General features: G+C 39.4%; 1 protein-coding gene and 1 pseudogene across 6 annotated transcripts in view; both read left to right on the forward strand.

Moving 5' to 3' along the window:
• Positions 1-23,065, forward strand: part of IMMP2L (inner mitochondrial membrane peptidase subunit 2) — a 750,329-nt gene that overhangs the window by 502,372 nt on the left and 224,892 nt on the right. The gene's annotated exons all lie outside the window — the stretch shown is intronic.
• On the forward strand, positions 22,231-23,063 carry LOC145716648 (heat shock protein HSP 90-beta pseudogene; annotated as a pseudogene).

Consider the following 23,065-nt stretch of genomic DNA (forward strand, 5'->3'; position numbering starts at 1 on the left):
ACCTCTGAAACAAATAATGCAATATATGTTAAGAAAAAAAAAGAAGAAGAAGGTAGCGGGAGGGGAAGAATGAAGCGGGGGAAATCGGAGGGGTGGATGAACCATGAGAGACGATGGACTCTGAAGAACAAACTGAGGGTTCTAGAGGGGAGGGGGGTGGGGGGATGGGTTAGCCTGGTGGTGGGTATTTAGGAGGGCACATTCTGCATGGAGCACTGGGTGTTATGCACAAACAATGAATCATGGAACACTTCATCTAGAACTAATGATGTAATGTATGGGGATTAACATAAGAATAAATAAATAAATAAATAAATAAAATACCCATTTATAGAAAATTACAGGCAAGAGCATGAAAGGCAATATTAAATAATGTCTTCATTATTTAATGTTCTTCCTATTAAAGTCACCATATCTAAAAGGAAGTATTAGAACCATCGTGTTCTCTCCAGGCAGTGCATGGTTGAAATGACTCGGGGGCTTCAGGTAGGAAACCCACTGGCATAGCTTAATTAGGAAAAAGTTTCTGTAACTGGGGGCCTACCAGGTTGCTCTGATCTGGCTCTATCCTTGTCAACATCCCTTTGCTGCTCTCAAAATATAGTAGTCAGTCTGTAACTAAGCTCCTTTCCTCTGTTTTTGGGCTGGCTTTGGGGACTTTTCTCCCTAATTCTGCCATGAGCCTCCCTCGCCTCCCCCAGTGCAGACAGATCATGTGAAGTGCTCTGGTGGAGTCTGATATTTCCTTGCAGGAAGCACATCACACTGGGGGCCACCTAGTGCATTAGTCTATATGCTTTCTTTGCTGCTGGCTTAATTATATTTCTTAGTAGTATAACTTTTTGAAGTTGTGACCTCCAAGTAAAAATATAGAAAAATGCTGACTTTTGTACACTCCTTTGAACTAAATATTGATTTTTATTTCTTTCTCTGCTCACAGTAATGTAAGTCTGTCAAATATTCGGAAAAGGCATATAAGTATAATTATCTTAGTAGGAAGCTAAAAAGATTGTCTTAAAATACCTTTTTAACTAAGCTTAAGAAGCATGCCAGAAGCATGAAAGAAGCAGCCTGAATAATTACTTAATAATTAAGGAACAGATAGTTCTTCTATTTTTGCGCAGTTTCAGTTAATTTTGTTTCAACTTAACATTGACCACTGTTTCTCTTTTAAAATGTTTGGAGAAAAAATTTCATGCGGCGGAGCAGGTGTGTTTAAGGTATTAACTTAGTTATTATGGATGCTATTAAATTTTTGTAACTTTTGTTTTATGAAAGCTTTTTTTAGGTGTCTAGGGGCAATGAGGAGTAGCATGATATAGTAGAAGGAGTGTTATGCTTGGAGTAAGATGATATATTCAATTCCAGCTCTGTTCCTTACAAGCTGTATGACCTTGGAAAAGTTATTGACCTCTCTGATTTTAAAAGGAAAAAAAAAAACCTCTCTATTTTCAGAGTTATTTTGAAGACCAAATATCTTCCAATACTTTGTAAATTTTAGCACACTACCAAAATGTAATGTATTATTAACTGATTTTCTATTTGGCTTCCCCAGAGCTTAACAAAATTCCTTGCCCATTTTAGATGATCAACTTTTTCTGTCATTGTTGAAAAAAATTTATTGTACTACTCAATCAAGATATAGGTCCATATTTGATAAATTCTGAAGTTGGAAGAAAACCACTTTTACAATGTTCCATGCAAGTACTCAGATGCGGGCTACTGTATCTTTGGGATCTTGAACTGGTTCCTCATGCATAGTTACCTGATGCCTCTAGCAGGGGTCAATATGCTTTTTCTGTAAACAGCCAGATAGTAAATTTTTTTTTATAGCTTTGCAGGCTATACCGTCTCTGACAAAACTACTCAATTCTGATGCTGTAGCATGAAAGCAACTATAAATGATAACATAAAATGGATGCTCCAATAAAACTTTAATTATAGAAACAGATAGTGGACTAGATTTGGCCCCTGGGCCCTAGTTTGCTAATCCTGGTCTATATTATGTACTTTCATTCCTTTAACTTTAGAAATAAGTAGGAAATACTAAACTTATTTTCTAGTCCTGGCCAGCAGTTTAAATAGTAGGGAAGAATTAGCCTACAAGCCATGGGTTCTTTGGTTATATGCTGGTTGAGGCAGAGTAGCTCTGCTCCTCTAAGGGAGATTCTTGCTGCATTGCCAGAAGCCACATGGGTACACCTTACAGTGAAGATATTTGTCTTGAGCTGGTTGAGGAAGAGCTATTATACTTTAAGAACGCTGCAGAGAGCATCTTCACTGGCGAGCTGCCACAATGCTCATAAAAGAGTAGAATAAATTTCATTGCCCAAATAGTTTCTTCCTAATACAAAAGGAGTGGCCCCGCAGATGGGAAAATTCTGCATTAGAATACTACCCCAGGCTATTTAAGCTCTTCTTATAAGCCCAGCATTAGAACTCCAATTATCTTCTGGCTGTTATTTGAGCTCGATCTGCCTGTGCTGGACTAAACTGATAGTGCAGAGAAGAAGGAGCTAATAATCTAGAGGATCCTTTTTTTAAAGTAATTTATTTTAGTTCCTCAATTTATTCATTGTGTTATGGAAAATGTTCAAATGTTCTCTAGTTTATTATGAGGGATGCCTTTGTAGATAATAGCATCTCAGTTAGACACAAGCAGTAATCATTCCTATATTTAAAATGTTGATTGTGAAACTAAAGTCTTTGTAAAATTGGAAAAGAAGTTTGTTGACAGAAATATTAATGATAAATTGTTTATTTAGAAAAAAGAGTGTCTCCCTAGTTTTTCCCCCCCGAGAATCTGAATGGTTCGCACTAGCAGAACTAATAAGATTTTGAAATTGATCATCCTCAACTCAAAGGAAAATTTGAGTGAAAATAATTAATTTTTTTTCATTATTAGGGGAGCTGAGAGTTGTTGATCTTTCAGAAGAGTCAATTGTGTGATGAAAGTTGTATACCTGGGGTATGATGAATAGCAAGTCATTAACTTTGGGCTCCTGCAACTGGACACTTGGGAACTAAGGAGATTTTCCACTTTGCTTATTACAAAAATAAATTCTCCCTGACCATTATGCGATACCTGGTTTTAATATGCAGCCCAGAGGTGGCAGTGATAAACGCAGCGTCCCACACTGCTACACCTCAAGGTGTATTGATGCTTCCAAGGAACGTTTCTGCAGTCTGGATTCCAATTTTACATACATCAAAAAGTAAATGACTATTTAATCTGTGACTATAGCATGAAGTAATACATACTGGAATGGAGTTTAGTAGGATGGAAAGCCAGCCTGAAAGATTTTCTATTTGAGATGGAAGTATAATAAGCCGTAAGCTTTACAAAAGCAAGGAGTATGATAATAGAAGAGGAAATGAATGAACAGATTAGAATTTGGTATGTGTATGGGAAAGTAAGGTGACCTTTAATGGATTTCTGGGGCTGTCTTTTGGGGGATTATGTAAATAATCCTGAACTCTAAGTCTCACATGGCTATCATTAAAATCAAGAGAATGCTTACTGCCTGATGGAAATTGAAGTGACTCCTAACTTGATGTATCCGAGCTCTAGTATTCTCACATGACTTTTAAAAAATAATGATTTGTTAAAATTAAAACTTGCAACTTCCTTGCCAATAAAGTGAAGGAAATAAAGAGGATATGCATATGAAACTTACATGAAAGTTTCACTTTTCACATTTCTGGCAATGTATGAATATTGCACTGTGTATTGAGCCAGTGATGAGTATTAACATCATTTTTGACTTTGTTAATACAAAAGGTGAAAAAATGTTTCTCATTGCTGTTTTCATTTATATTACTTTCATTGCTGATACAAATGAATATTTTATACATTTATTAATCTTTTGCTTCCTTTTCTAACAACTATTTCAGAATTGCCCATTTTTAAATGGTATTCAATGTTTTCTTATCAGTTTGGATATATATATATTTTTTTTTTTTTTGAGAGAGAGAGAGCGTGTGCATGGGGTGGGGGGTACCAAGGAGGGGAGTCAGAGGGAGATGGAGAGAGAGAATCTTAAGCAGGCTCTAAACCCAGCGTGGTGCCCCACATGGGGCTCAGTCTCACGACCCTGAGATCATGACCTGAGTCGAAATCAAGAGTGGGTCCCTTAACCGACTGACCACCCAGGCGCCCCTATCAGTTTGAATATATTACGTATGTTAACCCCTTGTCATATTTAGATCAAATTTATTTCCAGTTTGTGATTTGCCTTTTAGTTTTATTCATTCTCATAGGTTACTTCCATTTAATTTTATTTTTGATGGTTAGAGGTCTGTGAAGTAGAACTTTAGAAATTGAATTCTTTGACACAATTTTTATGTGTTTATCTGCTGAGTTAATGCTATTAGTGTGTGTTACTGCTAATCTATGAGTTTTACAAATAAGGAGAAATGGGACTTCAGTATAAAGCTTGTAACATGCTTTTCTCAATATTTTAGAGTTATAAAAATCTAGTTATCCTTTATTGTAGAATACCATATATATCTACATATGTTCTGTAGGCAACATAGCTACCATATGGAGGGTGGCATTGTTCTAGTAGAATGTTTCTCAAGGTGTGATCTCCAGACTGTAGCATCAACATCACCAAGGAACTTGGTAGAAATGCAAATTCTTGATTCCCACTTCCCCGTACTGAATCAGAAACTCTGAGGCTGGAGCCAGCAACCTATGTTTTAATAAGCCGTGCAGGTGATTCTAATGCATGCTGAAATTTGAGAAAATGTTCTAGTATTAGGTCTCTCACCAGTTATCCGTCTTAACTTGAGTAGTTTAACCTATTTTAGATTTTGGTCTACTCAGTTAGGTGTGAAATGATGTTTTCTTCAATTTGACTCTATTGTCACCCTGTCTAAAGCTTAAACTTCCAATACTGGGATTTGGGGTGGGAATTTTGAGTGGAAAAAAACACTGTAGTGTCATGATCCCCTGTTCCCTTTGCAGGTTTAATGAAGTGTCAGATCCTGACCACCAACCCACCCCAATATTTTCTTTAGGAGTGCACTCTCACTTCCTTCATAATCTCTGCCCTCCCTGTGATCTCATGCTTTTAGGAAAATGGAAAGCATCTCACCAATTTGAGGATCCTAGGACTAAATGATTTGGAACATGTTTTCCAGCTCTTAAATTCTATGATATTTATTCCATAGAAAAGAGGGAGGCAGACAGTACACAAATTTTTGGAGAAGGATTAGCACCAGGAAGGATGTTTTCCCACTCCAGGGTAGACAGGTGGATCTCATCACTGCGTCACTCCCTCGGGCTGCTACTTTACCATGAGGCATCTTAGACATCGGTCTTGGAATTCTCCCCAAAGGAGCGGCGAGCAAGAGGCGAGCAAGGGAGGACTTGTTCTAAGAGTACCCTGGAAGATAAGTTAGCAGGCCTTCATGATTTCCTCCCTGGATTACCGTGTCTGTATCCTGACTGATTTCCTTTTCATACCCTTGCCAACCCATCTTCCACACTCCCACAAGAATGATTTTTTTTAAATGTTAATCTCATTATGCCTTCCACACTCACGAACCTGGTAATAAAGATCCCTCATGATTGGCCCTGTGTCTCTCCAGCTGCACTCTCCCCACTAGGTTCTAGCCACACTGATAGTTTGTGGTTTCTTGGCAGTTATGCATCTTCTCATATACCTTTGCCTTTACAGAAAACACCCTCACTTTCGTCCTGTTCCTTCGTTTTGTTTTTGCCTGGCTAACTCCTACTCAGCAATCGTATCTCTAGGAATTTATCTGGTACATAGACCTGCACCAGAGTGCAAAGGAGTGTGTACAAGGGAGTTACATGCAGGGTTGTTTATAATAGCAAAAGATTGAAACCTTCTAAATGTACATCCATACAGTTAAGGACATTGTGATCCATTCAGAAAATAGAGACTCAGGAACAATTAGGAAGAAAAGGTTAGATCTATGTGTACACACACACGTATATGAGCAAACGATCAGATATTAGATCCTGAATACCACTTCACCGCAGTCATTTTTCTAGGAATTCGTGCTCACTTTCTCTGCACTCTAAGTTGCTCAGTAATTACTAGTAAATGTGTAACTTCCACTTTTTAGAGAAGAGAACTGGAGGGCTTGAGGGGCAGGAATATGAGGGGAATTTTACAGTATACTCTTTAATATTGTTGGATTTTACCTTTAACATTTGTCTCTCTCTCACACACATATACACATATTATGTGTATAGATATATGCCTACATATGTATACATATGTGTAGATGTGTGTGTAAGCCACAGATTCGTTTCCAGCATCTCTTTTTAAAACCTTCTACTACTGGGATTACATCCCTTTTGTGCTCCTATTGAATACTAGCTTCCTCTTTCATAACATTTACCACTCACTGTGGGCGGTTTTTTGCTTTCGTCTTCTTCCCCTACTCACTCTTCTTACACCCATGTGCCTATGTGGGGGCGCGCACATACACACTCACACACACACACACACACACAATGCTACAGCTATATTGTTCCAGTTTAAAAAGTGCTTTCATCCTTCTCTATCCATGCTCACGTTTTATCCTGTGCATGGCAGACGCTTCACCCTCCCCCACCCATCTAACAAAATCCTGTATCCTCACCCTGACAGAAATGATTGTCCTCTTCTCTGTTTCCAACGTACTGTATTGATCCTACAGGTATAAAATGCATCTAATTGTATTAGAGCCAGTTGTACATGCATCTTTCTGCCTGTGTGCAATTTGAATCAAGGGCAGCGACTCACTTCTGGAGCCTGGCATCTAGCACGGTCCTGTCTTACAAAATTTAGCATATGGAGGATGTGCTCAATAAGTATTTGTCAAATTAAATGACTGCAGGAAGCTCTGTGCAATATTTATAAAACATCAGTCCTGACTATCAATCACTCTGTGAAGTGATTCTGTTTATTCTGGAAATATTTCAACTTTGTCCAATTAGTATCAGTCCCAACTCCTTATCTTCAAAAATGTAAACTCTCATTTGCTGAACATTTTCAATGTTGCTGAAGGTTAAGGAAAGCTAGTGGTAAAGAACACGAGTCTCAGCCATCTGTTTTTCTTTGCTCTCTCCAGCAGCATAAATGCTGCAGGAACTGTCCCTGCACAGCAAAAGAGATGAGAATATGCTTGTTTATTATTGAGAAGAATTAAATGGGCGCCGTGTATGTCAATTTAGGCTAACTTATTCCATGATAACAAACAACCCCCAAATCTCAATGGTTTATTGTAGTAGATGCTTGATTCTCACTCTATTATATGTTTACCTTAGGTTGCATGGAATGCTTCTCCATGTTTTCTACTGTCAGGGATTCAGGATGACAGGGTATTAATAGTCACAGGGGAGATGGAAAAGGAAGCCTGGTAGAACCATGAGATGGATCTTGAGGCTTCTATTTGGAAAAGGGACATACCATTTCTACTCATGTGTCATTGGCCAAAACCTGTCACATGACCCAACCTGATGTCAATATGGTGGGTACACACAACTCCCCCTCCCTGGGATGGGAAACAAACATTTTGAACAATAGTACACTCTACCAAAGCCTCTTTTAGAGTTCTTCTCTTGAAAATAAGTTGGGTTTGCTCTTGCATCAATGTGCCTATTTCACACACATTAGTTGAACGTGTACCACAGAGTGCAATGCTGGGAGGGACAGTGAGGTTAAGTCCGAGACTCTTTTCAAGGAACTAACTACCAGAAGGGTGTAAAAATACCTCCCTACACAGTGGTCAGGTAGGTAGTGGTGGAGAGAGCACCTAGAGGAGAGATAGCTGGAGTTGGCATAGCATGAAATCATACGCGTTAGCTACCGATACCGGAATTAATTTTATATTGTTACTATTTTTTAATCTCACATGAAAAGGTGTGCTGTTTGAGGATTCATCACATCCATTTGCCCTTCAGTTGTTTTCACTCATTTCAGAAATGGTATCTTGTATGTTTATGTGTGTTTGTATATACACATATACACACATATGTACTTATAGATATTTATTTAATAAATATTTGCATGTTGATGATAAAGTGGTAACACTGATGAAAATATCTGGTGTAGACGTCCCTGGCCATACCACCCTGAATGCCCTGGATCTCGTCAAGATACCTGGTGTTACCTCATTAGTCATATTCCTTGGGTATTGGATATGCATGGTAGTACCCCAAACCCATGAAATATTGTATTTTTAAGCATTCTGCTTATTTTTCTATTTACTTATTTGTTGTTTTATGTAGCTATCTTTTTTTTTTTGAGAATAAAAATATACTCGTGCCCCATGTGGCCTTGGATTTCCTAGCTTAGAAATTACTATTCTGTCTACACACTGAATACATAGTGCTGATGCCCTAAGCTGCTAGTGTTTTTCTGTTGGTAGATTATTCCTTGTCCATTGCCTTTTAAATATATATTCAGAAAGATCATACTTTAAGAAAGGATTAAGTATTTCAAGTGAGAAAAACCATTCTGCTGTTTCTAAAGCATATACAGCTGTTAAACTTTAATTAAACAGGTTTGTAGGAAAGGGGACTAGAGACCAAGTTCATAAAACCAGACAGATATGCTTTGTAAATGAAGAAGAAAGTTAACGAAGCCAAGCATAGCAGCTTAATATTAATTTTTAAAACGCTTCCAGTGTATTTGTTATAAATCTTGACACTGCTATTGCATATTTCCTAATGAGTTATTCTACAATTTAAGTTCAGCATTTATATGTCAAAGATTCCTAGTCAGTTGGAAAATTGTAAGATCTTCCCACATTGTGTTAATATTTATTGCAAGAAACTTAACTCTTGAATGAAATGCAACTCATTTTCGTCGATGAAAATAAATGGTGAATTTATATTTTGGAAATAGAATTTGTCATATAAGCTGTGAAAATAATCCAGAGCAACCCACTGGTTTTTAAAAACTTATTTAATTATCAGCAGATTCTGAACATCACAATGAGACTGATAAAATGGATTTAACATTCAGTTGTGGTGTTTTTGAGCTTATCCTTAAGTCTTTTAACCAAGTTACAATTTTTTTTTTTAAATTACTAAAGGAGAGCTATGCCATTTTAACAAAAAATTTAGCTCAACAGTCCACCCATAATTCTGTGAAGAAGAAGGAACAAAAAAGCCCTAAAAAACTTGCAGATGCATTCAGTTATTGAATTGAGTTCATGATTTTCCTTTCTGTTTTATTATGCATAGAATCTGTGAAGAAACACCTTTAGATTTCACCTTCTCAATAGGGAGGCATACAGGAAAAACTTTAAAAAAGCATGAAGGTCTTTAAATTAAGCCTGCTGGGTATGAATGCAGTAAATAAACCAAATTGTGATTTATTTAAATTATTCACAGGTTTAAACCTCTTGTTTCCCATGCAACAGTGTGTCCTGCTTTATCCTCTAAATAGAAGTACGAACTGTAAATTAAACATTGACTATATTCTTAAGTACATTAATGTAATTATAAGAATTTCAAACCATGACTTCATCCTAACTGAACAGATCTCTTTTGCTTGTGTGAAGCGAAAGGTTTATAGACACTGTTTCTTTGAAAGACCACCAAAGAATAAGAAAGATGTTTGAAACCATCAGTAAGTTTTTCCAGTCACAATAGCTGCAAATAAATGAGGATTTAGAAACGAATTATGCTAAGCAAGGTAAATTGTATGGCATGTTGTCTTGTGGTGCTTCAGTTGATACACCGTGTAGCCGTAATACTGTCATCAACAGAATATCCCTGAAAATGGGATGTTTCTCCCAGTAGGTTGCTGGGTAGAATGAAATGTTTTACTTAGGCTCTAGATGGAAAATGCACAAGCCACTCCTGCAAGAGATGCATTCAACCTAAAAGGGTGGTATTACTTTGGGTTCTGATTTCCATTTTCAAGACAGTATTATCCCTGATTACGCAGACTGTAACTGCAGAGTAGTGATTTCCTCTGTCATGCCGGACGAGTGTCAACAGTGATGATGGGTCCCCGAAGCGTCTTACCGGGCCGGCTTCCTTCATGCCGCAGGTAGTCAGCATGTGACGTGGTAATTGATTAAAACACCACTTAGAAGTGTATTAGTCATAAAGACTTTCTAAATGCTTTCATTTTTTTTTCCCCTGAGCCATCTAGTAATCTAAATATAATCATGTAGTTTTTCTTTCTCCTGACACCTGAGGCATCTCCTGATATCAGCTAAGTTGCTCCAGGAGATCAGCGTTCTTCTATACGGAGTCTGCCGAGTGGGCCAGCACATCGAAAGATGTCTGTTGTCTTCGTTCAATTGCTAGTTTACTAAAAGAGAGTGATATACGTTTGCATCACTGGATCTGAACTTCTCCCAATTTTATGATTTCTAATGAACAACCACAAGCCATGCATATTTGAAATTTTATTTCTACTTGTCTATATTATTACCTAATTATTTGTTGTTGTCTTTTTTTTTTTTTAATCTTTTTTAATGACTGCCTGACTGTGATATTTCTGAAATTAGATTTCCTTTATTTCGAGATGCGGGGACTTTGGGCTAATGGTGGATTTATAATGTAGTGCTACCGTTTTGTCCACGTGAGTTTATAATGTCAGGATCTACTCTGCTGTGTGTCTGTGTTGAAACTCTCAATGGTCTTTTCTGTGCAAGATCTCTTTTGCGGCACTTGTGCTATGGTGTGTCACATAGCAGCTTTTTTTCTAATAGCCTACTAGGTCCTTCTATCTTTGATATAATGAGTGCAGTGAGATGCCTACATTATATTTAAAGTTAACTACTGAGCTATACACTAAAGCCTGATTATATGGCTACTTAATGTGGGTATGCTTTTCTAGGGGTAGATGTATTTGTCTTCCCTTAGATGGGGGCAGAGTGGAAGTTATTACCTTTTAAGGGGAAGGGTTCAAGAAGTGGAGGTTTGAGCGCTGCTTTGTAGTGTTGTCAACATTACTTTCCAGGTAACCCAGAAATCATGAGGTGTTTGGGCCCTTTGTCCCACAGCTCAAGGAGTCTCAGTGCATACATACGTAATCTTCTAACCCTTACACACTAGCTTTATGATTTCTGGAACCAACTGACTCTGCTTTCTGTAATTTTGCATTAGATGTGGTTTTTTAAACCTGGCCAAACAAAGAAGCTCTTGGGACACTTTTAAAAACAGAGATTCCTAGAAGTCACTTCAAATCAACTGACTTGGAAACAACTAGGAATGGAGCCCAGGAATCTGTCACTCTTAAAAGCTTGCCTGTTAAGAAAACAATGGCTGGGTTCCCTGCCAGGCCAATTCAATCCGAATTGATGGATTCTGATGCCCCAGAATCCAGCATCCAAGAAGCTCCCCCAGTGACTCTCCTAAGGAACCAGGGTTGGAAACCACTTCTCTAAACTTAGAATCCCCTAGGATTCGGCCTTTTTTGTTCCAGGGATCTAGTAAGGTAAGCTTTGCTCTTCAGGAGCAAATAGAAGAATCTCTGTCTGTCTGTCTGTCATTTGTATGTTTATGACTGAAGTGGTGTGGTGATCTCTGTGCTGTCACTTGCAGAATCTGTATTATTGGAAGCTTAGCTTTAGTGATATATCTAGACTTCTGGAGAGTTTCAAGGAAAGTGATTTGCATACAAAATGATCTAGCATCCAGACCTCCCTTTTATCTCACCCTCTGCCAGCTCATCTTCTGGTAGGAACTGAACATTATATTTTAAGGATATTCTTCCTCTTAGGTGCCCATTAGAAAAAAAAATCCATTTTCTTTTCAATCAAAATTCTGTCAGTGTTTACCTTATCCAAATGTGTAAGCCATTTGGCGTAGATACATGAATTAGTTTTAGACGGACTGTTTGGATTTTTTGTTGTTTCATTTACAGAAAGGTGTTTATTAGAAGCATATTTTTAGTAAAGATATGTGTTTCCTGTATTATCATTTCCAAGTCAGTTTGGCTCAGAAAATGCTGTCACATAGCATGTATTCCCTATCCTGTAACAGTGTTGTTTTTATTATGAAATGTCTGCCTACCAACTAAAGCAAATTCCTCAGCCAGGAGGCATTTTGGAGCCATTGCTTCATACCCCTCCCTCTCTGATAGCACCTAGCATGATGCTGACCACACATCACTACATTGATAGGCCATAAGTTGAATCATGTATTGATAGCCTGGACTGCATTGTAAAGAGGATAGATCCTGCTAAATTGTTTTGCCATCTACCTAATAGATGATAGCATGGAAACTGGGGGGTCAGGAGCCAGGAAGAGCTGAATTGATATGTGCAAGCGAAGGAGACAGACCTGGGAGTGAGGCGTGGGAGGGGTTGTGCGGAGCAGGAAGGGGACAGGGATAAAGGGGGCTACTCAGGTGACAAGAGGCCACTCTGTAGACTCCCTAGACACTCCAATATGGTGTCTGTGGATTTCTTATAGAAACCAGCAGAGGCTCTGAATGCATTTTTGTGAGCACAAGTGAAACTTAGACAAGAGTCACCAAAAGAGGGCTCAGAGGCTGAGGTCACAGGAGAGCATAAAAAGTCCCTGGGGCACCTGGGTGGCTCAGTCGGTTAAGCGTCTACCTTGGGCTCAAGTCATGATCCATGTCAGGCTCCCTGCTCTGTGGGGAGCCTGCTTCTCCCTCCCCCTCTGCCTCCCTCCCTCTCATGAATAAATAAATAAAATCTTTGAAAAAAAAAAAAGTCCCTTTTCTCTTCTGCCAGGACATGGGATAAAGTACAAAAGGGGTTTTGTACTTCCACCAATGAGAAATTGGTGGTATGGGCCCAGTTGAACTGGCTTTGAAAAGTGAACTCCTCCCCATTTTCACCCCCGGTTGTAGGAGGTTGGATCAAATTATACTGCCGTCTTGTCAGCCCAATATGGTCCAATTTGAGCAGTTGCATGACATCTGGGTTAGAATGACTAGAATCATTCCACAGAGACTCTTGCCATTAAGTCTCAGAGCTGTAAGTCACTCCTAGAATTTCGAGCTCTGAACCTGGCCTCAGATGTGTAAGGTCTTGCAACTGGAGTCCCCAACTGCGTGAGTCTCCTCACACCCATGCTGCAGACTGGGTGGACATGAGCCCAGTGTCTGCTCCGCTCCTCTTTTTTTTCTCTTTCTTTTTTTTTCCCCCCCTAGATAGCTCTCCTATGGGGGGAGGGGCAAAGGGAAGGGCAGGGGGAGCAAGCTCCTGCCCAGCACAGAGCTAGATGCTAGATCCTGAGATCACAACCCGAGCCAAAACCAAGAGTTGAGCACTTAACTGACTGAGCCACCCAGGCAGCCCAGTCTACTCCTCTTAATAACACCATTCACAGCCTGAGAGGGGACCTTTATCCAAAATGCCATTTCTTACTGTTGTTGCTTTTTGTGCTTATTTTCATCTTTAATTAGGAACAGAAATCTAAAGAGGGAGAATGTGTACTTTCTCTTTATTGAAAAAGAGCCTGGGGCCTGGGAGAGCCCTATAAGTAATTGAAGTCCAAATAGTTGAAGCCCAAAGGCCTTATCCATGGAGTGAGATTTGAAGAAAGACTGAAAACATCCCCTTAACAACAGTTGTGCAGCCTGGAATTTTAGCATCAGAGTTGAAAAGTGTAGAGCAAGGCTGACAACTTTAAAAATCTTCATGCGTCCTGGGGCACCTGGGTGGCTCAGTCGGTTAAAAATCTTCATGTGTCCTGTTTTTTAAAAAGTACATACTTTTTACAAAAGAATCACATAATTTCTCTCTCTTCATATCACAAGAGGCTTAATTTAATTAATTTTCTATTATGTATCTACTGTATTCACAGAAAAGTGTCTGGGAGTATAGAGAGAAGTAGATGGAGAGCTTCTTTAAAGGAGGTAGAAATTATGCAAAGACAAATGTCATGGTCTTCACATCTTCCCTTGGGTTATCTGCCTTGAGCACTTCTAGATATTTCATCTCTGTTCTGCATGGTGTGAGCCAGAGACCCCAGTGTTTGATGAATGCCCTATTACCGCCCCGCCAATTTGTGGGCATCTGGCTATACCGTTCGAGTTGAATGCAGCAATGTCTTCACCAGGCCCTTCTGCCAAGTCTATTTCTCTATGCAGCATGCTATGAAAATAAAGGAACACTGCTTTCAAGTGTGCTGAATACTTAACTGTACATGATAAAGTTAATATAGCTGTCATTTCCACACACTTCTTATTTGTCATTATGTTTCAAGTAAGCACAGTAACAGCAATCTTAAAAACCCTGTGGCAAAACTGAAGAGAGAGCTCTTCCCTGATGTAATATTCTGAAATAACATTTTCGCAGGTTCCCCTTATTACTGAGGGCATGTAATGTATCATGCTAGAAAATTCTATCACATTCTCCAGAAAGGCAACATGGAGTTTTTTACACTATTCTTTCAATTACCTCTTTCATCCTCACATTATAATTCTGAGGTTAGATTCCCACAGGGAGAACCACAGTATTAAAAGTGTGTGTATAAGGGAAATGTGGGTGACATATCCTCCTTTCTTTGCTAAGGCAAAAAAATCAAATATTTTCTAATATCATCTAAGAATGTAAAACCGTATTCCACACACTCCAAAGGTAAATTCTTACATAGCAATTGCACAAGAGGCTTAAGTACATAAGACTATTCATGTGATTCATTCATCTATTCATTCATTCTGGAAATAGTTATCGAGCCTTACTATATAACTGGTGTTCTAGACAATGTGGATAAATTAGAATCTGTATAAACTGTGGTGTAAGGAAGTAGGGGCCAGAAACAGGACCCAAAGACAACACACAAGTAAATAAATGACAATGGTAGGAGCTATGAAGAAAATGGAAGACATGATGGCATTCATTGACTGCATTCAGTGGAGTATAACCCTGTTTGACAGTTTAGGTAGTCAAAGATGGCCCAGACCTGAGTAATTGGAGTACTCCTGTGAAGATACGGAGTTAATTTAAGGTCGAGGGAAAGGTAAGACCTTAAGGTATTAATGAGCGGGGCACATATGACAGAGGAAAGAAAGGTCCTTTTGTAGGCTATGAAGTGGACAATAGTAGAAGATGAACCCAGAGAAGGAGGTAGGGTAAGGCCACGTAAAGCCAGTGAGCCACAGCAGAGCTTAGACTTTATTTCAGTGAGACAAGAAGCCTCTAGAGTGTTTGAAGCAAGAGAAGGATGTGATCTGATTAACATGCATAAATGATCATGAGGCTGGTATGTATAAGACTATGACAGGAAGAGACAAGAATAGAAGCAGGAAGCTAGGACGTGGAGGTGGGGGCTTTAATAATCCAGACAAGAGATGATGGTGATTTCGGGCACCTGGGTGGCTCAGTTGGTTAAGCGACTGCCTTCAGCTCAGGTCATGATCCTGGAGTCCCGGGATCGAGTCCCGCATCGGGCTCCCTGCTCGGCGGGGAGTCTGCTTCTCCCTCTGACCCTCCCCCCTCTCATGCTCTCTCTATCTCAGTCTCTCTCTCAAATGAATAAATAAAATCTTAAAAAAAAAAAGAGAGAGATGATGGTGATTTCAACCAGGGTGATAGAGTGGAAATGCAATGAAATTGCAGTAGATGGAGTTGGGATATGTTTTGAAGATTGCTGAGGATTACATATATGGGCTGAGGGAAAGAGAAGAATGGAAGGTGGTCCCTTGCTTGGGTTTTGGTCTGAACAATTTGCTCCATGGTAGGAATGTTCACTGAGATGGGATAGACAAGATGGAGGGGAGAACAAGTTAGACGGGAATGTGGGTCAATGGGAATGAGGTATAAATTACCTGAACACTGTGCTCAATTAAGAAGGGTTACTTTTGCTGCTGCCAGTGGCATCCCTTTTTAGGGGTTAGTGACATACCTTCCTTTCAGTATGTCTTAGGCTAGGGAAATTCCTGATGGTCTCTCTTCTTTGTCCCCATGGAAACATTTGGAACGTTCCTATAAAACATATAAGGAAGTAGAGTGTATCTTTTATGCATCCCCAACGTAGGGCTCTCACCCTAGTCCTGACGTCTTATTTTCCATCCTCTGCTTGCCCTTCTGAGCTCTCCCTAAGCCCAGCACCCCACCACTTATCCCCCACCCCATCCTTCCCTGGACCATTATCACTTTCTTTTTGTTTCTCCCCTGCCCCCAGAAAAATTGCATTTCTCTTCTTTAGATTTTAGGTAATTATACCCTTTAAAGCCTTAAAAGGGTATTTTGAGATCACATAATTCAGAATTCATTCAATCATTATATAATGATCATTTTTATGGATAACACAGTGTTTGGCACTAAAGAAGAAATTTTAACTTATATGAACATAGCTGTTGTTATTTATGAGCTTAGAGCATATTTGAAGATATAAAACACATTCATATAAAATAGTAATACTAGATAATTAAGCTTTGTGGAAACTATAAGGCCGAGTTTACCATCCAGCCCCAGATGATTGCTTACTTACTTGAGTATGGTTATAGCGATATCTGGTAATTCTGATCTAAAAACTTTACTACTAATGCAAATCATTGCTGTCATGATTAAGTGCATTGGGTTTTATAGCACAGTTTAAGCCCTTCCTATGCCACGTCCTGTGATTCTGGGCAAGTTTCTTAAGTCTTCCAAATCTCACTGTCCTCCTTAGTAAAATGGGAATAATGGTATTATTACCTATATGGTTTTTGTGGCAAATATATGAAAAAATTGTCTGACACATGGTAAAAACTAACTCAGCTCTCCTCCTCCTTCCTATCATCATTATCGTTTGCTGGCATGAATAGTGTCAACACTGAGAGTTTCCAGGTACAGGCTGCCTAAGGATAGGTCAATTCTTGGGACAGGTGGAACTGGGGAAAAAGACAGTAACAACAGGTCTAATGCTGCCCAAGACTATGGCACACGGGAAGGAGGATGACGTTGGTGGAAGAAGGTAAAAGAAACAAGAGCTACTGAAGGAATCTGGTTGGTGGAGGAGTTAGCTGGTCACTATCTTTCTAAATAATTGTACTGCAGAAGAAAAGGAAGTAAAGGTTTCAGGACAATAATGAAGTTATATTGTTGTGCCATCTTGAAGCACCTGTTACCTATATATTGACATAACGGGGTTTCTGCTTTATACTGCTCAGCCCTAAATATAATGCCATTATTAAGAGCAGTATTAGCTGCAGAGCTGATTACTTCTTCTGAGCGGAGACTAAATCTACCATCGAGACTCCAATAAATTTTATCTCTTGACAGACTAGTATTTAATAGCACTTATCTTCCCCCATCTACCACCTCCTTTTATGGTCATTTTCTTGTTATTGGGGACTAGAAGAAATTCACAATTCAATCACTTTATGACATTTCTTTTTGTAAATGGCACCTTCTCTGTCACTTCTTGATCAGAGAAGAATCAGACAGTAAGTGACTCATTCCTGATTTGTTAATGCAAAACCTTTTTGTTATTTAATCGTTTTGAGGCAGCACTGGGTAGTTATTTAGCTTTGCAGATTCTTACAAGTCTTGTGCCTGCTTAGGCAGAAGATGTTCCGGAGCTTGTTGAATTATGCAAAGTTAGGTTCAAAAAGTCAATCTTGATTTACAGCTGTTGCGTGAACAATTCAGTGCAGGCTCAGTGAAGCACATTATCTGCAAATAGTACTCTGTACTTGTATAGAAACAGCCTGAACAGAAAGAGACTTCATTCTATATGATTAATGCACAAGTGCTTTATAAACTGTGACACACTCTACTGATATAAAGTGGAATTCACAGGCAACATTTATGTGAACGTGGGTGGACCTTTCCCAAGATAATGAGGAGTTCCTATTGATGCCCAAGATTAAAGGAGACCTTACTTTCTCAAATAGGGGTAGATACCTTAGTGTTACTTAATCCCGTACACTGCTTTACAGGTTTCCATGTTTTATCGATTATGATGATGAGAGCTATTTCAGTAGTCATTAAATCCTATGGGCATCAAATGCTTACCTTTGTAGAGGTGCAAGGAAGTATAAGATACAGTCCTTAAGAATTCCCAAGATATTGTTCTCCTACCACATTGATTCCCAATAAACGAATCTCTGCTAAGTCCAGGGACTCTGCTGAGATGGGAGTATATACACTTAAGCATCATTTTTGTTTCTCTTTTCTGGCTTGTAGTTGACATGCAGGGTAACTTTGCTTTTGCCCCCATGTGAGGGGACTCTTCTGCCATTTCTTTTATAAGCAAAATTATACAGACAGAGCTGGGCTAGTGACCTCAGTAAGGTGTCCCAAAGTACAAATTATGATTTTGAAAGGGAGGAGGAAATTGTGGCCAGGTGGAAAATAGCAGGAGTCTATGGCTGGGTCACTGTGTATTGTGGCTTTGTTTGGTTCAACTGTTTTGGAGCAAGACCCCAGACAGTAGCATAAAGTACATAGAAGAGACAGGTGCATATTTAATAGGTTGTGCAGCCCACAATGTACTGGTGGGCAGGGCAGGCAAGGGGAACTGAGGCAGAGGCCTAGTGACACAGATGTGGTACATACGGCGATGATGGCAGGCAGGTGGCAGGTAGGGGGACAAACAGGGACAGAAGAGTCACCTAAAGTCACAGGAAGGATCCCAGTTGTCAGGTGATGCTTCTGCTCTGCACTCTTGGCCCCTGGTTTCTGCAGCTGAGAAGACATGAGGAGGGCCAGGTTCACCACGTTTATAGTGCAGTTGCTGAGAGACAGATAATCTCCCCATTATTATTTTAGAATGCTAAAATCCAGTGTAATACTGGAAATTCTCAGTGAGAATATCTCCAAAAGGCACATGCTAGGAGTGTTACTGATGCCATGAGAGCCTTTCTCTTTTTTCTAAATGTACCTCTTTCCTTACGCATTTTGTATGGATTCCTGTTCGATTCCTTATCTCCTGTGTGTCTCTGTGAGCACCCACGTGTCTCTTTCTCTCTTTCCTTACCAGTATACCAAACATTTTAATATCATCTCTTTTTTTCTTCTGTTTCTGTGTCTTTCTCTGTCAATTCCTGGTTTTCATTGATCTCTTCTTTTATTCTCTCTTCCTTAAGCAGACACAATACAAAGCTAAAAATATATATACACACATATATATATTTTATATATAATGTTTATTATATATTTATTATGTTATATATATTTATATTATATGCATAAAATGTGTGTATAGATACACATGCATATATACATACACAGATTTTATTACATTTTCTACGAGAAGTTTTTATTTCTTGCTTTTAAGTTGAAAAACAAAAGTTTTAGATACTTTATTTCCATATTTTTAGAAAACACTAAGCTAAGTTAAAGGCTTGCTTTTGTCTTCAGTTGATGCTGCCCATAGCTATTGATCAGCTTCAGAGGTTTGGCTTTGTTTTTTTGTTTTTGTTTTTTTTTTAAAGATTTTATTTATTTATTTGACAGAGAGAGAGACAGCGAGAGCAGGAACACAAGCAGGGGGAGTGGGAGAGGGAGAAGCAGGCTTCCCGCCGAGCAGGGAGCCCGATGTGGGACTCGATCCCAGGACCCTGGGATCATGACCTGAGCCGAAGGCAGACGCTTAACTGACTGAGCCACCCAGGCGCCCTCGGCTTTGTTTTTAACAGAGACAAAGAAAAGATACTTTTCATTCTGTCTACTTCATTACTTCCAGTAGGTTATGGTAAGTATATCATTTTAATCTATCTTATTTATATATTAATGGTCCTGTTCTAAAAGGATTCGAGGTAGTATAAAAAAATCGGCATAACAAAAGAGAGGAAGCATATCAAGAGAAAGAGAAAGTGAGGGTGAAGAGAGGACGTCCTACAATGTTGCCGTAGGTGGTTCTTTGATTTGATTAAACTTCCTATAGGCCAGATGTGAGAATTAGGCAAGGTCACTATCCCAACTATAGGATGGCAAGTAAGGAAGTCCCCTAAACTTAGAGACTTAAATCAGAGTATGGAGTTTTCTCTTGCTGCTGCAATAAAGTATCACAAGCTTAGTAAGTTAAACAACATTTATTATCTTAAAATTGTGGAGGTCAGCAGTCCTACATATATCTTAGGCTAAAATCGAGCTGAATTACTCTCTGGAGATTCTAGGAGAGAATCTGGTTCTTTTCCTTTTCCAGCTTCTAGGGCCTACCCACTTTACTTGGCTTATGGTCTCTTTCCTCCATCTTCAAAGCAAGTGGTGTTGCATCTTTCTGACCCTGCTTCTGCACTCCTCTCTCCTTCTGGCTCTCTTCTGTCTCCCTCCTCTTTTTAAGGGCCTTTTTGATAACTTTGGCCCACTTGGATAATCCAGGATATAAACTCCCTATCCTAAGGTCAACTAATTAATAGGTTTAATTCCATCTGCAACTTTAATTCCCTTTTGCCATGTAGACTAACATATTCATAGACCTCAGGGAGCAGGATATGGGCATCTTTGGGGGGCCATTATTATGCCTATCACATAAGAGTAACAACATTTATTCTGCTCATGAATCTGTAATTTGGGCAGAGTTTAATGGGGACAGCTTATTTCTGTACCACCTGGCTTCAGCCAGCTTGGCTGGAACCCTGGGACCAGAATCATTTGAAGTTTTTCCCACTCAAATATTTGGCAGTTGATGATGGGAAGACTCAGAAAGCTGAACTGGGACAACTGGCATTCCTTGAGCATGTCTGTCTGTCTGTATGGTTGTTCCATGTGGTTTTCTCTAGCACAGTGGCTCAGGAAGCTAAATTTCTCGCATATGTTGGTTAAGGTCTCCAAGGCATGGTGGTGGGGGTGGTGGGCAGGGAATGGGTGAAAGCTGTGTTGCCTTTCATACCCTAGCCTCCCAAATCATGCAGCGTCACTTCTGTCACCTTCTATTTGCTAGAACCAAGTCACAACAGCAAGGCATATTCAATGGAGGGGAGTTAGATTGAAGAATGTCAAAGAATTTGCAGACATGTTTTAAAACCACCACAGTCACTTAAAAGATTTACAGTGTCCTCTAAACATCTTTTCTTGGGGATAACAAGTAAATAAATATTTTTTCATAGTTTCATAAATGGACTGTGGTGTGATGTAAAACGTGATGGCCTCACCAGTATCTGTACCTAAAAAAATGCATTGATAAAATTCATAGAGATGTTTATTATAGCATTTCTAGGTGCTAGCACCAAAGTACATTTCAGGGAAAAAAATTCTACAAGTTACTGAAGACTTTATCCAAAGTATACAGGTCTCCAATGGACTAAAGAGAATCCAGGCAAAAATTCAAAGAGGATAGAAGGGAGATTAATGGACTACATCCTTCAACCAATCCTTAACGGATATATTTTATGATAAAATATTTTAAAAGACTTAGGCATCACAGAGGTCAGGATTATATTCCTTGACAAGAACCAGGAGTAAGAATAATCTTCGTGGCTACTTAAGGGCAGATCTTTTGGTTTTTAAACTAGTTTGACATTCAGTTCTTGGATGAAATGAATAAACTGTGCTCTTCCTCATGTAGTCACCAATTTCAGACAGAAATAAATGCAGACCATTTTTTAATACATGGAGGATGAAAACATATCAACTTAAAAATGGTTGTTTTCGAGTTTCATTGGAACAGCCTTTTTAGCAAATATACATTTGCTGCTCTTGAGCTCCCATTCTTGTGCGTAAAATGGTTATAGTAACCGATTTTCATCATCAGTATTTCCTTGCAGATGTTTAAACCTTGTGTGACATATTTTTGTTTTAATTAGAGTATGAATAAAATGAATAAGATCAAGTGCAGGAGTTAACTAAATTCGTCCTTCTGCTATGTGTTCTGAAACCAGGTTTTACTAAGAGAGCAGTATAAATTTCTGTTGACTCTGTCCTCCTATTTTTGCCTTCTTTATATCGTCTTCATTAATATTTTTTCTCTCATGGATTGAGATCAGGATCATTCATTCACTTACATGTTTAGCAATTAGTGTGCACACGAGAGCAGTCTACTCTTCTTTGCAATGAGTGATACAGGATGCAGACTGTGAAGTGAATGAGTAAAAGCTAATTACATGGCGCACTTAAGAGAAAGCCAAGTTCGCCAGCTTTTAATGTTCTTTCATTTAAGTATCCATACTTGATTATTGCTGTTTTTTTTTTCTACCGCTACCCAATAAAACAGGAAATTACAAAGATCTTCTGAATGCCTGTCAAGTAGTCTCATATCATTTTACCTGAGACTTAATGACAGTAGATCTCCATGGAAATGGAAGGCAGCCTTGCCTCTAAAGTGTATGGCAGAGTGGAGCTGTGACAGTATTTAGCGGAGGGGCCCTCCGAGGGCTTGTTTTTCTTTTTAAAGATAGCTCCTTACTCTTGAGTCACTCCCGCGCAGCCTTGGTGCGGAGACGTAGCCGGACGCAGTCTCTACCCACCGTCGTCTGTCGTGCTTGCAGCTCTTCTCCTTTAAGATGCCTGAGGAAGTGCACCATGGAGAGGAGGAGGTGGAGACTTTTGCCTTCCAGGCAGAAATTGCCCAACTCATGTCCCTCATCATCAATACCTTCTATTCTAACAAGGAAATTTTCCTTCGGGAGTTAATCAGTAATGCTTCTGATGCTTTGGACAAGATTCGCTATGAGAGCCTGACAGACCCTTCCAAGTTGGACAGCGGTAAAGAGCTGAAAATTGACATCATCCCCAACCCCCAGGAATGCACCCTGACTCTAGTGGACACAGGCATTGGCATGACCAAAGCCGATCTCATAAATAATTTGGGAACCATTGCCAAGTCCGGAACTAAAGCATTCATGGAGGCTCTTCAGGCTGGTGCAGACATCTCCATGATTGGACAGTTTGGCGTTGGCTTTTATTCTGCCTACCTGGTGGCAGAGAAGGTGGTGGTTATCACAAAGCACAATGATGATGAGCAGTATGCCTGGGAGTCCTCTGCTGGGGGCTCCTTCACTGTACGTGCAGACCATGGTGAGCCCATTGGCCGGGGTACTAAAGTGATTCTCCATCTTAAAGAAGACCAGACAGAGTATTTAGAGGAGAGACGTGTCAAAGAAGTGGTGAAGAAGCATTCGCAGTTCATAGGTTATCCCATCACCCTTTATTTGGAGAAGGAACGAGAGAAAGAAATCAGTGATGATGAGGCAGAGGAGGAGAAAGGGGAGAAAGAAGAAGAAGAGAAAGA

Source organism: Leptonychotes weddellii, chromosome 12, assembly GCF_054177405.1.
Source record: "Leptonychotes weddellii isolate Sample4059 chromosome 12, ASM5417740v2, whole genome shotgun sequence".
Classification (NCBI taxonomy): Eukaryota; Metazoa; Chordata; class Mammalia; order Carnivora; family Phocidae; genus Leptonychotes; species Leptonychotes weddellii.